Source organism: Vespa crabro, chromosome 4, assembly GCF_910589235.1.
Source record: "Vespa crabro chromosome 4, iyVesCrab1.2, whole genome shotgun sequence".
NCBI lineage: Eukaryota > Metazoa > Arthropoda > Insecta > Hymenoptera > Vespidae > Vespa > Vespa crabro.
The window spans coordinates 4,702,196-4,718,212 of record NC_060958.1 but is presented as its reverse complement, the minus strand read 5'-3'; the positions used below and the strand labels follow the sequence as shown (position 1 = coordinate 4,718,212).

Genomic DNA, 16,017 nt, shown 5'->3' with positions numbered 1-16,017 from the left:
ATCTTAGCAACTATTAAACCGTTGCCCTCTAAATCGTTACGTTTGTTAGCTACTCGAGCTACGGAGCAACATGATCATTTGCCGAACGATGAAGAGATAACTGTTTATGTTACAGGAGCTACCGACGTTCCTTGTAAATCATTCCGCCCACAACCCAAGTTCTGACACTACAAATATTTAACGAACATGCTTTCGGATCGGTTGATAAATTATCGAGATAATAATATAACGAATAGTGTAACGAGAGAAACGATACCTATTGGTATCGATCGGATAATTCTTTTCTTTTCCTTTTTTTCCTTTCAATCGAATTATTGTTGTTGAATTATTATGTGTTTAATATTTTTTCTTTTTGCTTTTTTTTCAAACTGCAAGTTGATAGAATATATTTATAGATACGATAAATTTCTCTGAAATTATTGTTGATTAAAATAAATACAATTGAATAGAGTGGAAATTAGTATCCCGTACAAATCATAATATATTCTTATTAACAATATTATAATAGATGGATCAAAGGATGGATTCATTATATCACTTTCAAAAATACTGAATCGTCATAATAAAACCTTTTCGAATGTGTCTATTTTTGTTTCGTGTGAAAAATAATCAAACTATCTAATATTATCATTGAAAAATTAACTCTTAATCTTTAAAAATCCTATTTCTTCCTAAGATCTGTAAAACAGAATTATATGATACTAAAAACATAATATAAGTTTCATACTAGTATTATTACGTTATTACGTTATACTAAATATCATTGATATCTAAGAAACGTAAGGAAACATCAGATAAGAAGTAAATATTAATTTGATGCTCTGCGTGTGTGTGTGTGTATGTGTGTGTGTGCGCGCGCGCGCGCGCGAGTGTGTATCGAAATGAACTAAAATTATAAAAAATATATATATAGGATGACCCATTTAAATCTATAAATACAATAATCTCTTCGAAAAAACATGCATATATTTACTAAGATGTAGTAAGAGTAATAGTAAATAAATAATAGTAGCAGCAAGAGTAATAATGAGTAAATAATAATAATAAAAAAGTAATGGTTTCTTAGCAGTATTAAAATTATAATATCTTCTATACTAATGGTCTTTCTACATAAATAGATTAATACTTTTTTTTATAGAGAATCTCGAGATGTTTAATGTACTCAAAATTATATGATAAAAAAAAAGATAAGAAAAACAAATTATAAAATTACTTCATTTTCGAAACAGAATGAGTTTCGTTTGTAACATTTTTTCAAATATATCGAACAAAAATTCAAAGAAATATTTATATTTAAGAGATAACTAAATTTATATATTAAAATGAGTCACCCTGTATATATATATATATGTATGGGAGAGGGTGATTTGAAAATTACATGATATTATAGAAAGTTAAAGATTCATCAAAATAAAAGGAATTCATTTCAATGATATATTTCTTATAAGACGATGACCAATAAGACTTGTCTTTACAACGTGACTCGTTTCACCATGTAATCGCTTGCATAATACTGTTAGGTTTCTTTCCTTCGTAATAATAATAGTAGTAGTAGTAATAGTAGTAGTAGTAGTAGTAGTAGTAGTAGTAGTAGTAGTAGTAGTAGTAGTAGTAGTAGTAGTAATAGTAGTCGTCGTCGTCGTCGTCGTCGTCGTCGTCGTCGTCGTCATCGTCGTCGTCGTAGTCGTCGTCGTCGTAGTCGTCGTCGTTGACTTTCGATCGTCGAAATCGTGGCTTGGCGGGCGGTCTAAGCTCGCGATCACGGTCTTTGTTTCTAAATCGGTTCTAAATCGGTACACAACTACCGCCTTCCACGCCTTCGTCTAGCACGAACTGAACCCGTTTCGTTATGTTCACCGTAAAAAGATTTTGAAGTACGAAAGAAAAAAAAGAAAACAATGAAAAAATATATTTCCAAATAAACTTAACGAACTCAATTCGTACGATTGAACGAACTAAATTAAAACTCCGACTGATAAAATCATTCCAGATAGAAGCCATACGTAATACATAGCTTAACGATAATGTGCCTAACACAGAAGGAGCTTCGATACCGGCTAAGTGCATCTTCGATTTTCAAAAAAAAAAAAATGCGACAATCGAGATTTCCCGAAGATTTCATCGTAATCTTTTATTCAAAATTCTAATTGATTTAATTAATCTCTCTCTCTCTCTCTCTCTCTCTCTCTCTCTCTCTCTCTTTCTCTCTATCTCTCTAAATATATATATATATATATATATATTTTTTGTCTATCATTCAATTTTTATATTTATTATTAATTCGTTCTTATGAAAAATACAATAATAAAAGATAAAATTAATATCGTTAATTAATTCTTGCAATATATATCTCAATCTTTAGAAATAACAAGATGTGTATATTTCTTTAAAGACATCGAAGAAATAAGTAAAAAAAAAATCTTAATAAGTAAAATAATTAGTAATAAGTAAAATAAAAATTTAATCATTAATTTAATAAAATAAAGCGAAATCATGTCGGAAGAAGTTTCGTTAGGAGAATTTACTTTCCTGATACTCGACACCGATATCTAAAATCATTGCAACGTCTAGTACTTACTTGCTGACGTAGGTAAGAAAAGAGAAAGAGAAATATAAAGAGTATATAAACGAAGCTATCGTACTTTTCGAAAGTGGCACGTACGTACATAACGTATATATAGAGATAGGTATACATATACATATAGTATATAAAATCGATCGCGTAGCGTTTACTATCATGCGATTAGGTTTGGATAAAGTCGAATATTGTGACTTTGCACGATCATATCTATATCCGCATATCTCTGTGTGTGTATATGTTTATTTGTTTGTCTGTATATGTGTCTATATGTCTGTGTATACGTGACTACGTTTTATCCAGGAAATCTCACTTGGCTGACGAATCCTTCGTGCAAAATCTTCACAAAGTTATTCCGTACACGCTCGATCGATTGTATCCATTTTTCGATTCGTCGTTCGTCCTATCTTATTGTAATGAAATCAAATACAATGTTTCCTTCGATCACTATAAGTAATCCCTCTTCTGTATTCTATTTTAAAATTCATAGATACCTACTGTTTTCAATTCCAATCACGTTATTACGAAAGAATTTTTCTATAGTTTCTCTCGCATACGATGTCTTTCTTTTTATTTTGTTTTTTTTTCTTTTCCTTTTTTGTTTTTTTTTATCGATCATTTAACATAATGAATAAAATGATATCCCTTAATAATCGAGTTTCGTTAACGAAACGATGACATTTTTACATACATACATAATAAAGTTTAACGCTTAATTGAAGATTATCGGTAGATCGAAATTTAATCGATAAAATTTTCGTCGAATGATAAAAAAATGTCTTTTGGGTAGAGAATTATAAGATACTATATATAACAGTGATTTAAAAACTACAACCAGGTATAACAAAGTTATTAATAATTAATTCCTATATACTATTCGTGCGGATTTAATTCGATAATAAAAACGGAAATATAATAATAATAAAAATAATAATAAAATTATAAAAAAAATATAATAACAATAATAATAACCGTATAAAAATATATAAAATTTTGCAAATCAAAATTCCGTTTTTTCAGAGATAATAAAAAAAGAAAAAAAAGAAAAAAGCAAAGAAACGGGCTTTTATTCTCATAATATGAGATGTTGCTCGTACTATGGAGACAACGCCAATTTCAGGTTTTATTGAGCGAGAGAAAGAGAGAGAGAAAGAGAGAGAGAAAGAGAGAGAGAAAGAGAGAGAGAGAAGAAAAAGAAAAGAGAGAGAAAAAAGAAAAGAGAGAGAGAGAGAGAGAGAGAGAGAGAGAAAGAGAGTTCTCTTGGCCATTCTACACAGGAACGTTGTAACGGGGCATTCTACGCGTTACCTTCGCTCCACCCGGTTGTCTCCTCCTCATCCTTTCTTTCTTTCTCTTCCTCGTCGCGTAGCCTACCGATCTTCCTACGTTCAGCCTCCGAAGAGAAGAGAAGAGATACATATAAGTATGTACTACTATGTGTGCATATATACGTACACGCAGCAGCGCACATACACTTACACATATATGAGAAAACGCGAGGAGGCAGCATGCGTACAACGCGTGGCACGCCAAAGAGACGACCGGTTTGTAAGACGTGCTTCAAACAAACGCTCCTTCGCTTTGTACTCTTCTTCTACTATATCTTCTCTCTCTCTCTCTCTCTCTCTCTCTCTCTCTCTCTCTCTCTTTCTCTCTCTCTTCTGTCTTTCTCACATATATGATAAGTTGATCTGCATATATAAAATATATATGTATACTAAACATTAGAAAATAAAAGCTTTAGCGCCGGCTCCTTGCAAAATCCAATGATGAAAAAGAGAGAGAAAGAGAAAAAGAAAGATAGAGAGAAAGAGAGAGAGAGAGAAAGAGAGAAATTCGCAAAATTAAAAACGTTCCATTTTTCTCTAAATTCTCTTCTATTCTTCTTCCGCTAGAAATACGCTTTTCATCGTTTCCAACGGTACTCCAACGTCGTTGTGCTCTACGCAAGGAGTTCGAACTTCGGCTCCGTTAAGAGAACTACCTTGTGGAGTTTGAAATACGATATACATACATATACTTACTTTTACATACTTACTTTTAAATGTCGAAGCCTAAGGGTCGAAGCATCAATTCGATAAACGAAACGAACGATTATTATTTTTTCGGGACTTTCTAAATCGACAATATATTATTAATTTCGAGGATTCTTATTCGCTATGCGATGACTCATAATTCGAATTCATTTAAAAAAAATTAATTTCTTCAATGATAAATCGATTAATAAATTATTGACTTGTTTTGTACGTGAGAGTGAACTAAAGAAAATCAATAGTTCTTGTTCGTTAAAATTCATATTAAAATCTTGTCGACCGATCTAGAATACATAAATCTTTCTAAGGTATTTTCAGAGTAAAACGAAAAGTTACACAATTTATCTTTTTTTTTTCTTAAATATTTTTTCGAGTTTTTCGTCAAATAATTTCTGACAAGGATAAATGAGTTTTTCAATCTATATCACAAATCTATATGCATATACCTATATGTAAATTTATTATATTATACAATTCCAACCAATAATCGATCAACCGATCAAAAAAAAAAAAAAAAAAAAGGAAAAAAAATCTATTGCTATCGGTTTATATCCATTCGAATTCACTCGTTACGCGATTAGATGCTTTTATTTGAACGATCCGATTACGCGATTTCGATCGATCTCTCGCGTTCTTCGCAAGACATCACTTTCTGTTTTTTTTTCCTTTTCGCACCTTTGGCCTCGACAGAAATCTTAATTGGAACCGACAAGAGCCAGTGGCTCTTTTTCTCTCTCCCTCTCCCTCCAACCCTCCCTCCCTCCCACCATCGCTCCCTCCCCCCCCCTCTCTCTCTCTCTCACTATCTTTCATTGCGAGTACTTCTCCTTTCGCTTTATTTGCGGATTAGTCAGACGATGACTACAAGGGGGTATCCTACGAAACATCTTGTGAATCACGCTCATTTTGTCGTTGTCTGCTCTTTCAACTCTTGTACTAGTTTTTTAGAATGATATGGATATACTTTTTCTGACAAAAAAGAAAAAAATATTGAGTAATTATCATCGATATACTTACCATAACTTAACCTTTACACTATTACATTTTTCTAAAAGATAAATGACGTATTTTCAATTATACAAAAATATATTTATTTGTTCATCGTCAATTTTCATATATTCGTAAAGAAAATTGGCTTACGTCGTTATTAAAAAAAAAAAAATTTATTTTATGAATTATTCAATAGTGCCGCAGAACGTAGGATTTATCTATCTGTTGAAAAAAAGAAAATGCACGTAAACTAGTTTATTTGTCAATAAGAAGAAACTAGTGTTTTAAAACTTTAAACAACGATAATAACTCGAAAGTGAAGATATACATCGTAAGATATACATTTTTTTTTTAACAATTCGTAGAAAAGGAATTAATGATTATGACTCAATTTTTGATTCATATCAATTATTACGCAACTACATACGTATTTCGCAAAAAAAATGAGAAATTTGTAATAGAATTTCATTGATCGTGAAAGAAAAGTGGGTGGGAAGGAGGAGAAGCAAAATAAAAAGAGAGAGAGAGAGAGAGAGAGAGAGAGAGAGAGAAAAGAAAAAAGAAATGAAATAAAAAATGAAACGAAGAAAAGATCTGTCAAAATTTATGCGCATGTTGAACGTTAAAGTTCAACGAGATCGAAGGAGTCAAAGATCGTCACTACCGCTTACGAAGAATAAAGAGAGAAAGAGACGATGCGAGAATGGAGAAGACGGGAAGTCGTTGACCTGTCCTAGGTAAACCTTCCACCACTCGATCGTTAAATATATTTAAGATCGAACAACTATGGCTCGACAAAGAGAGATAAATGGATTTTTACACCTAAAGATACTACTCCCGTCGGCTATAGAAACTATCTCGATGATATTGACCAACCATTACAATGACCTCTATCAGACGACATTCTTTTCGAAATACGTAAATAAATATGTACTTACATACATACAAACATATACAATACGAATTGTTTTCGTACGAATTATTGTATACAATCTTTTTCGTAACAAATATACAATAATATTAACGTACATACTTACGTGTGTATATATATACACACATATATATATATATATATTAAATCAATTTACGGTCTCTTCATATATATATATATATATATATATATATCTTATAAAATTTTGTAATGATAACCATCAATGTTTCAACGAAAATTTCTGTAAAATTTTTGGAAAATTCTGTAAAAATAAAAAAAAAATAAAAAATTCAGCTCAAGAAAATATGATGTACTAACTAAGCATCATTAAATTTCTGTTGACAGAATGAATAACTTCAACACGAAAATAGATAATGAAGATTAATAATACGCAGAAGGTAACGGTAATAAGATCATTGGGTTACGATGATGATAAAACGAAAAGGAGAGAGAGAGAGAGAGAAAGAGAGAGATGCAGCAAAAAAAAGAAAAAAAAATGCAAATCGATGATTCGAAATGCGTTTGAATGGTTATCATTGGAACGTCGACACTCACTCGATATTTTGGTCCATCAGGAAGTTCTTTCGAAGGAATGAAAGAGAAAAAAACATATATCTGTCTATTTACGTTACTATACTCGAGTAAGTATCCTGTCTCTCTCGCTCTCTCTCGCCCTCTCTCTCCCTCTTTCAGTCTAGCGTTATATGATTTAAACCTACATACCATACGTACACTATTCCTATCGTCCGTTCTTACAACAAAATCTTCGACGAAAGATACTATTCGATAATATTTCACAGCAGTTTTATACATTTTACGAAGTTTTTCTCGTTTCTACGTTTCTACTTAAAAAGACGGTGTTCTATTTTCAGATAGGACCAAAAGCATTTTCATTCGAACGATCGAATTTCTTAAATTTACATCTTTTTGAAAGTATCACCATTGTACTACATTATTTTATTATTTTCTTACGCATTACATATGTACGCGTGATAGAATCGACAATGATTACAAAAAAATATTTCTATTGTATTATGTTTATACGTAATGAAAAACAATTGATAGATCTTACACCTAACCTAACCTAACCTCTTACGAAGAATTTAAATTTCAAGATGTCACCGTAAATTACCCAGCATGGAAGACGATTTCCGTTTTTTTTTTGTTTTTTATCTTTCTCTCGTTTCTCTCATTTATTCGTTAAATTCGAAGAAAAATAAATCTCTCACCTCGTAATATGAAGCTTCCCTCGGCACGGGACGTCGCGTAATCCAGAGGTCAGCAGCTCGAAGAAATTCAAAAGAATTGTCGAGTAGAAGAAGACGAAGACAGGCCTCAAGACGTCGTTCACCGAAAATGATACGCCACCGTGAGTAGTGTTCTTCTTGGGTGTCTATCTTACGACGGTGTGAAGAGATTCTCTCTTGAGCACTTTCCAGAGCTCGCCGACCGTCGGTTTTTATATTATATTCACACGAGAGCTATAACGGACACTCGAGAAATAATACCTATATATATGTACACATATATATACATATATATATATATTTGAATTACTTTGTGAACGAAGATTCTTCTTTTTCTGCGAGAGGAAAAGAGAAGACAAATGAAAGAAAAAAGAGAGAAAGAAAAAAGAAAAAGAAAGAAATAGGTAGAGAAAGAAAGAAAGCTAGACAGATAAATATATATATATATATATAAAATTATATGAGACAAGCAGACACCAACTAGAAATAGCGTGAGATTGTAGTAGATAGAGGAGAGAAACAGAGAATGATGGAAGAGGCAAAAACGGAGACGAAAACGCAACGACGACCTATCGTCCCGGCTTGCCGTGATGGAACTGAGGGGAGCTGCGTCGTTCCTCTCGCGTTCGGCACTAATCTCACGCGTTCGGTTTGATCCGTCGTTACTCGGCCGTCTCCGTCAATTCTCGAGCGCCACCGAGCACGCTCGAATCCCCACCGGCGGCGAAACACTCCAAACGGTGAGCTACGGCTAGAGGGAAAGAGAGGGGAGCGGTGCGAAGCTCGACAACCTCGACGTTGTCGACTTTGCTCGGGTCGAGGCCGAAGCAAAGAGCGTTTTCTCTGTTTATTTCATCGTGTCCGTAGCCAAAGAAGCGATGGGATTCCTTCAGAAAGTATGCTCTCGCTTCTGCGACCTTACTTTTCGGAGGCTAATATGTGTATATATGCGTATGTGTGTTGTGTGCGCTTATTTTTTTTGTTCTTTTTCTTTATCCACCTTTCTTTATTTCTTTACCCTATGTAATAAGTCTTGTAAAGAAAAAAAAAGGGAATTGTAATTTATCGTAATCAACGATGAAGTATGATCGATCTTTATTTTTTTTTCTTTTCATTTCTGTTCCCTTCATCTTTTTTATCGATCGAACCTTTTCCTTTCAACGAATTCCATCTAACCTTTAAATTAAACCTTCCATCCATCAGACGATACAAACTATCTAGTCTCTAGTCAATAACTTTGCCGGAAAGTCTTCGAACGGTGCCGCATAAGAAACCGGTAGCAAGATAAAACGATACTTCTCTGTGTTCTACTAATAATAGAGCAGACGAGCCGCGCGCGTTGCTTCTAGATTAAATGCCGTCTGGAAGAGAACGAAGAAGAGCCAAGGTCGAGACGTTCGCGAGATCCTCCGGGGTATCGATTATTATCGATGATGGTGGTGATGGCGGTGGTGGTGGTAGTGGTATCGATACCAATCATTGTAAATATGTCTGCCTTCTTTTCGACTTATGAAAGGAGAAGAAAGAAGGGTGAATCGTTCAACGAGAAAAGTTACATTTCGTTCTTCGAATATATAACTGTCGTTAAACATCACCCCATAAAGATCCATTCTCGTCGTTGTTCAAGCAACTAGAAATAAATATTTTGAAAACCGAATCCTGTGCCATTTCACGAACGCGCTTTTAACGAGCTAGGGTGTTACCGACAGACATTTTTAGAAAGAGAGAGAGAGAGAGAGAAAGAGAAAGAGAGAAAAGAGATAATCCTTTGTCCGTCTTTTCGATCGACGTTGACGACGGATAATGAACGAAAATCAATTTAAACGTGTAAATAAATACGAAATTATTGCAATCGAATTACGAAGAAAATTCGTTGCGATATTGATATAAATAAAATGATTTCAGATGTAATGTAATATATACATATGTAAGTTCTCAAGTAATAAAATTTTCTCATTCAATTTAACATTTTTTTCTCCTTTCCAAAAGTTACATATCACATATATTATTCTCATTCTTTTAAAGATCGTTATTCGTACGACAAAAAAAGAAAAAGAAAAAACAACAAAAAAGAAAACTCAAAGCATTTCGATCCGTAATGGATAATTTGGTCCGAAAGTAAGTAAACGTTGGTCGTTAAGAAAAGCAGTAATCTCCGGAATTTCGACCGAAATTGTCACGAAATCAGCTCGTCTGTCTTTCTTGGTCGTTTCGCCGAGACCTTCTGTAATTTCTCTCGCCACAAAACAATTAAAAATTTTTTCCGCAGCTACTCGAGCAACAGCAGGAGCAGCAGCAGAAACAGCAGCAGCATTATCATCATCAACAGCATCAACAGTGAACTGGCAACGGTTAGGAACCGACGGCTCCCGTGTTCCGATGAATGTCAGAGCTTTTGTTTCTTTTTTTCCTTTCTTTCCATCTATTTCTCTCTCTTTCTCTCATTCTCTCTTTCTTTCTCTTTTTCTATCCCTATCTCTTTCTATTTCTCGCCCTCCCAACTCGCGAACGAAACCCACCATTACGAACGCGAATGAAAAAAGGAGGAGCATTAATATATATTCACAAGATCCTTCCAAGCCCCCTAGAGATCATTATCTTTCGAAGGGGACGGATAATCCAACGCTCGCGCAAGCAAGCCCTTCAGCCCTTTGTTGGGTTGCCCGCGGATCATCAACGGCTGCGCCTTTGAATCTTTCTTCGCAAAACGAGAACGCTTTTTTTCGTCTCCTTGCTTCCTTCCTTCCTTCCTTCCTTCTCCTTCTTCTTATTCTCTTTTTGCATGTAGGAACCTTTGATTTCGTATTCTTCATATCTCTGCTTTGGACAAAGGATGAGCTAAAACAAGATCGTGTATATATACACACATATACACACAGACACACGATATACTATATACGATATATATATATATATATGTATGTATATATATTGTATGTATATATGTACGTATGTACATTAGAACAAATATCATTGCAGAGTATTTAACTAAGTAATGGAGATGAAATTCTAGACGAACTTTCAAGTTTATTAACCTTCCCTTTTCTTTATTCTCGCCTTCGCAAAAGATAAGCAAGCGACTTCCGAGAATATCCATTAAAGTAGAAAGCCCCGTAACTTCTTCTTTTTATTTTTCTCGGATATGGGGAGTCTCTGAAAAGGGAGATAGAAAGAAAGAGAGAAAGACTAGAATGAAAATATACTTCGATGCATCAGCAGTGAAAGCAGCAATAGCAACAGCAACAGCAGCAACAACAGCAATAGCAGCAACCCTTGCCAGCAGCATTCGTCTTTGTAGCTCTTCTCCTCGAAGGAGCCAGAAAGTCGGGGAGAATATTGAAGGAGGTCGGATTCGTTGAGATGAACCTGAAAGAAGATGAAGAAGAAGAAAAAATGGAGGGCAAAAGGCGAGTTGGGTGTAGGTGTATATAACTCATCTATGGTTGTATGAACATGTATATATTTTGTATGTGTATACATATATATGTATCTATGTATATATGTATGTATGTATGTGTTCGGTATAGCCGGAGGAGGGCCGAAATTATCCATGAGAGAAACTCAACGTGCATGCGTGCGAGCGAGCGAGCGTGTTGTGTTGTAAGTTTCTCTCTCGCTTTAAATTACAACCAGGAAGATGGTTGGCTCCACGACCATCTGGACCCTTTGTTTCAGGCTCCTCCTTGTCCTTCCTGAAGGAACGCGATACGCCCGTCTCAGAATCTTCCTTGGAAGGACTGAAAATAAAGGATACGAAAAGATGTATCCTCTCTCTCACTCTGTTTCTTTTTGTTTTTTCTCTTTCTCTCTCATTTCTTTTTTCTTTCTTTCTTTCTTTCTTTCTTTCTTTCTTTCTCTTAGCGAGATGCTTGATGGAACGACAAGAAGAAAACAGGAATGTCGTGCACAACCTCCCGTATATACGTAAGTAACTACTAGAATTTCTTTCTTTATTTCTTTTTATATTTTATCCGAGCCTAATTGTTTTAATTGCGACTAAAATGCAGCTGCGAGTGCATAGTCGATCGCGTAAGGTTGGATATATACTTATAGTAGTATAGTAATGAATTTAAAGAAAGAGAGAGAGAGAGAGAGAAAGAGAGAGAGAATGGAAACGTTTACGTGTTATATTTGTTCAGAACAAAGCCTTATTTTCATTCATGATCATTCTAAGAGATAGAAATACATCGATACGATTAAGTCGATCAAATTGAATTTTAACTTGTATATCGATATTTATATATCTACATATTTATGTGTATATATATATATATATATATCACGTATAATATATAAATTAACAATTAACATTTATTGTGTCATTAAATATAACATTAATGTTTTCATATTATAAATGATAATACAAGAGAAAAATGATAATTATTAATTATTTCGTTGTAAATTACAGAATCGATTAAAAACTTTGATCGTTTTCCAGCTTTTATTGGAATATCCGTTATTGTATATGAGAAATAAATTTACAATTAGATCGTATTAAGTAGTCGAACGAATGCGTAGTCAACGAACGTTGCTATACAACTTTCGCGGGACCGTTTCAAATGCCACACTCGCCCTTTATTTGCGTTTCTACGAGACAACTAACTGTACTTACTATGTGAATATATTTAGATATTACGAGTTGGATATTACGAATAAAATGAAATAATAATGTATACGAAGCGAGAAGGTTCACGTGTATCAAACTTTTGTAATTTTCGATTATATCTATGTATATACATATGTAAGTATCCAATACAAAACTTATACTTATATATACATATATACATTAGTACATGTACGCGTGAACGCATTCGTTATTCTAAACATTTCGGAGGATTCCACTGTGCATTTTAATTTCAGAAAAAAAAAGACTAACGAAGGAGTGGGAGCTCGATATAAATGGCGATCACTTTGCCGACCGACTGATTCTCGGCGGACGTGGTTCTTACGTCTCACGCATGGCAATAATCTCTTCTGGCCAATTACAAATTCAAACTTTCTATCGGTCGAGTCGAAAGAATCATGGCAGGAAGTTCGAGGCCTTGTAGGTCGCCGAAAAAAAAGGAAAAAGAGAAAAAAGGGTCTTTGAGTAGGTATATCATTGAGTAAAAGAGAAAAGTCCGAATGAAAGTGACACCCTATATATACATACATAACATATTATGTATATGTAAATGTATATGTATACACTTATAAGTATATATACATATACATTTATATATACATAAGTATATATACATATTTACTTACGTATACATACATGTACCTATGGAGTCGTGTTCCTTAGCCAGTTAAACTTCGCCGATTCCCGATTCTCGTCGCATTGTCTACGAAAGCGATTCTATAAACACATTCCTGCATCTCGTTAGGCCTCTGATGCTTTGCATAATCGTGCCTCCCGCGAGACGAAAGTCGTTTCCTTTCGATAAGAGCTCTTTTCGTGACGTAACGACAACAACGACGAGGACGACGACGACGACGACAACGAAGACGAAGATGAAAACGAAGACGTAGACGACGTGGACGACGAAGATGAAGACAAAGACGACGACGACAACGACGAATACGATGGGTCGCTTCCGAGGTTAGTCGTAGGCGACGACGTGAGAAAATTTTGCCTTGCAAAGAAACCGAAACTCTTTAATACACCGTACCTTGGAGCTCTCTGAACGATGACTAGCTATCAGCGAGACTCGCTTTACCGAAATGATTATAGTGTAAGATTCTAGAGAATATCATGCCGATGTCTCCGGAATCGTTGTTGAGAAACACAGAGAGGATATTTTTCAATTTTATATTATTTAATATTTCTTTATATACGTTTCTTTTATCAATCATTTGTCTAATTATAAAAATGATTTCAAGTAAAAAATATGAAAAATTTTAATGATTAAGTAATTAATTAATTATAGACAAATATATTTAATTTAAATTACTATAATAACTGATGTAACGTGCGATTACGAATTCAAGTCAAAGATATGGGCGAAATATTTAATTAATTATTAATGAATACGTAATCAATTGTTATAATCGCGTGCCAATAATTACGATAAATAAATTAAAAATGAAAAAAGGAAAATTAATAATTAAATAACATTACTTGTTCCTTAATATTATGTCAAAATCCCTATCGATCCTTTTAATCTTTCATAAATACGAAAGAATTCTATACAATTTCTTTCTATCTTATTTGTTTAAAATATTAAGAGAACGTTGTAAAGCGTTGTACAAACACGTACTACTTACATATATCGTGTCTTTACTTGATTTGGTATCGTTAGAGCTCTTTTCTTTTTTCGTCATCCGAGAACACATCTATCGACATTAAAGGTGCGAGAAGAAAAAGAAGACGAGAAGAGAAGAGAAGAGAAGAGAAGAGAAGAGAAGAGAAGAGAAGAGAAGAGAAGAGAAAAGAAAAGAAAAAGAGAAAAGAGGAGTAGAGAAGAGAAGAAAAGAGAAGAAGAAGTGGAAAAAAAGAAAAAGAAAAAGAGAGGACAGAAAGGTAGACGTGCATACCGTTCTCTTCTAATGCACTTCGACTTGCGTTTACAAGCATGCACACAGCCTCCTCATGGATCGGTGTCGCGCGATCGATGCGGGCCACGTGGGCGACTTGTTAAGTGCACCGTCGAATCCAGCTCGCCGAGTACGGTCTCTCTACGCACCACCCATACATGAGTATGCACTTTGATTTAATGCTCTATGTTGCACCAAGATATCGCCTAGTCTTACAGAGGATAGTAAGTAAGAAAGCTATTTCCACAATCCAATAACGTTTCCATGCATCTACGACGATCTAAGCTAGCGACATAAGCAACCAAGGTTGTTCAAAAGAAATTTCTATTTTATTTTATTTTATTTTACTTCATTTTTCATGAAAATAAGTTTGATAAAAATACAAAAAAAAAAACTTGAAAAAATAAAAAGAAAAATGAAAATAAACGAGATAAAAATAATCCGTTATATCTTTATTTGTTACATAATCAAACTGATGCGTTACAGACAAATAAACTTCTATTTTTGTTTTTACTTTTTTTACAGTTTACATCATGTAAAAAATCTAATATTGTTTATCTCCGATATAGATACGTCTGTTATTTATAACAAACACGATAAATCAATCTACTTATCAACGATATATTAAAACTGAGAAAGTAATAGAATTTTCTAAAAAGAATGTTCTATCTCATTAACAGTATTAAAATAATTATAATAAACATTTAACGTCTATCTAGATACATATACATATTTGTATATTAGACAGATTACGTGTTATTTTATATGAGAAGATACCGTCTTGGTCATTTCAGTTTCAATTTCCGGGATATCCTCGCGGACACCTCGGTGTGTGAGGACCCACGTGACTACTCGCGCAAGTAAGGATTACTCAGCCTCAGAGGGTGTTTTGAAATAGAACGCTTAGTCAGACGTCAGGAGGAAGCGAAAGACGAATAAGAGAGTGAAAGAGAGAAAGATAGATAGATAGACAGATAGATAGATAGATAGATAGATAGAGAGAGAGAGAGAGAGAGAGAGAGAAAGAAAGAGAGAAAGAGAGGGTGTTGGTCACCGAAGCGAGAGCTAAACCGAAGGCAAGCTTCGCTTTGTTAAAAGCCGCCTCTTAAAGCGTTTGCTCGAGTAACGACTTCGCGAAAACTCGCCCACCTTTCTTCAACTATATCTGTGTGTGTAAATGTGTATGTGTGTATGTGTAAGTATGCGTACGTAAGCATGCTATAATAGGTCGTACGCCCTCGGTCTCCTCTCGGAGAGGTCGCGTAACGCGCTGGACCACGAGAGAACGAGCACGTGCCACGACGAAGTGCATCGAGTGTGCGGGAGACTGAGAGCACGAGAAAGACTCTTGTAAAAAGAAAAAAGAGGAGAAGAAGGAGAAGGAGGAGGTGGAAGAGAGACGAGGGATGGGGACGAGGATAAGGGCGAGAGACTGCTTTAAGATCGCGGATCTTAAAAAGGAGCGCACCTGGATCGCACGAGATCCTTATTTGCCTTCGTGCAAAGAGTTCGTATCTCTCTCTTTCTCTCTGCATCTCTCTCTTTCTCTCTGCCTCTCTCTCTCTCTCTCTATCTCTCTCTTTCTCTCTTTCTTTCTCTTTTTCTCTTTTTCTTTATCTCTCGTTAATAAATTTTTCAAATAGCACATAAATCTAACTACGTTTAGAAAAGGAATTACAAACAATGGATTGTAAGAGTTGAAGGATAAAGTGTATACAT

The 16,017-nt window shown here is 34.4% G+C and overlaps 1 protein-coding gene across 11 annotated transcripts in view; it reads right to left on the bottom strand.

Annotated features, from left to right (window-relative positions):
* Positions 1-8,411, bottom strand: part of LOC124423840 (inner centromere protein A) — a 91,448-nt gene extending 83,037 nt beyond the window's left edge. For 3 of the 11 annotated variants that reach the window (XM_046962096.1, XM_046962095.1, XM_046962101.1), the window contains exons 1-2: positions 8,261-8,395; positions 7,762-8,114 (exon numbers count right to left, since the gene is read on the bottom strand). The gene's annotated coding sequence lies outside the window, so the exon portion shown is untranslated. Of the gene's footprint in view, positions 1-7,761; positions 8,115-8,260 lie in introns of all 11 variants that reach the window. The other 8 variants (XM_046962103.1, XM_046962102.1, XM_046962099.1 and 5 more) reach the window with 7 other exon arrangements.
* Between the last annotated feature and the right edge of the window lie 7,606 nt (positions 8,412-16,017).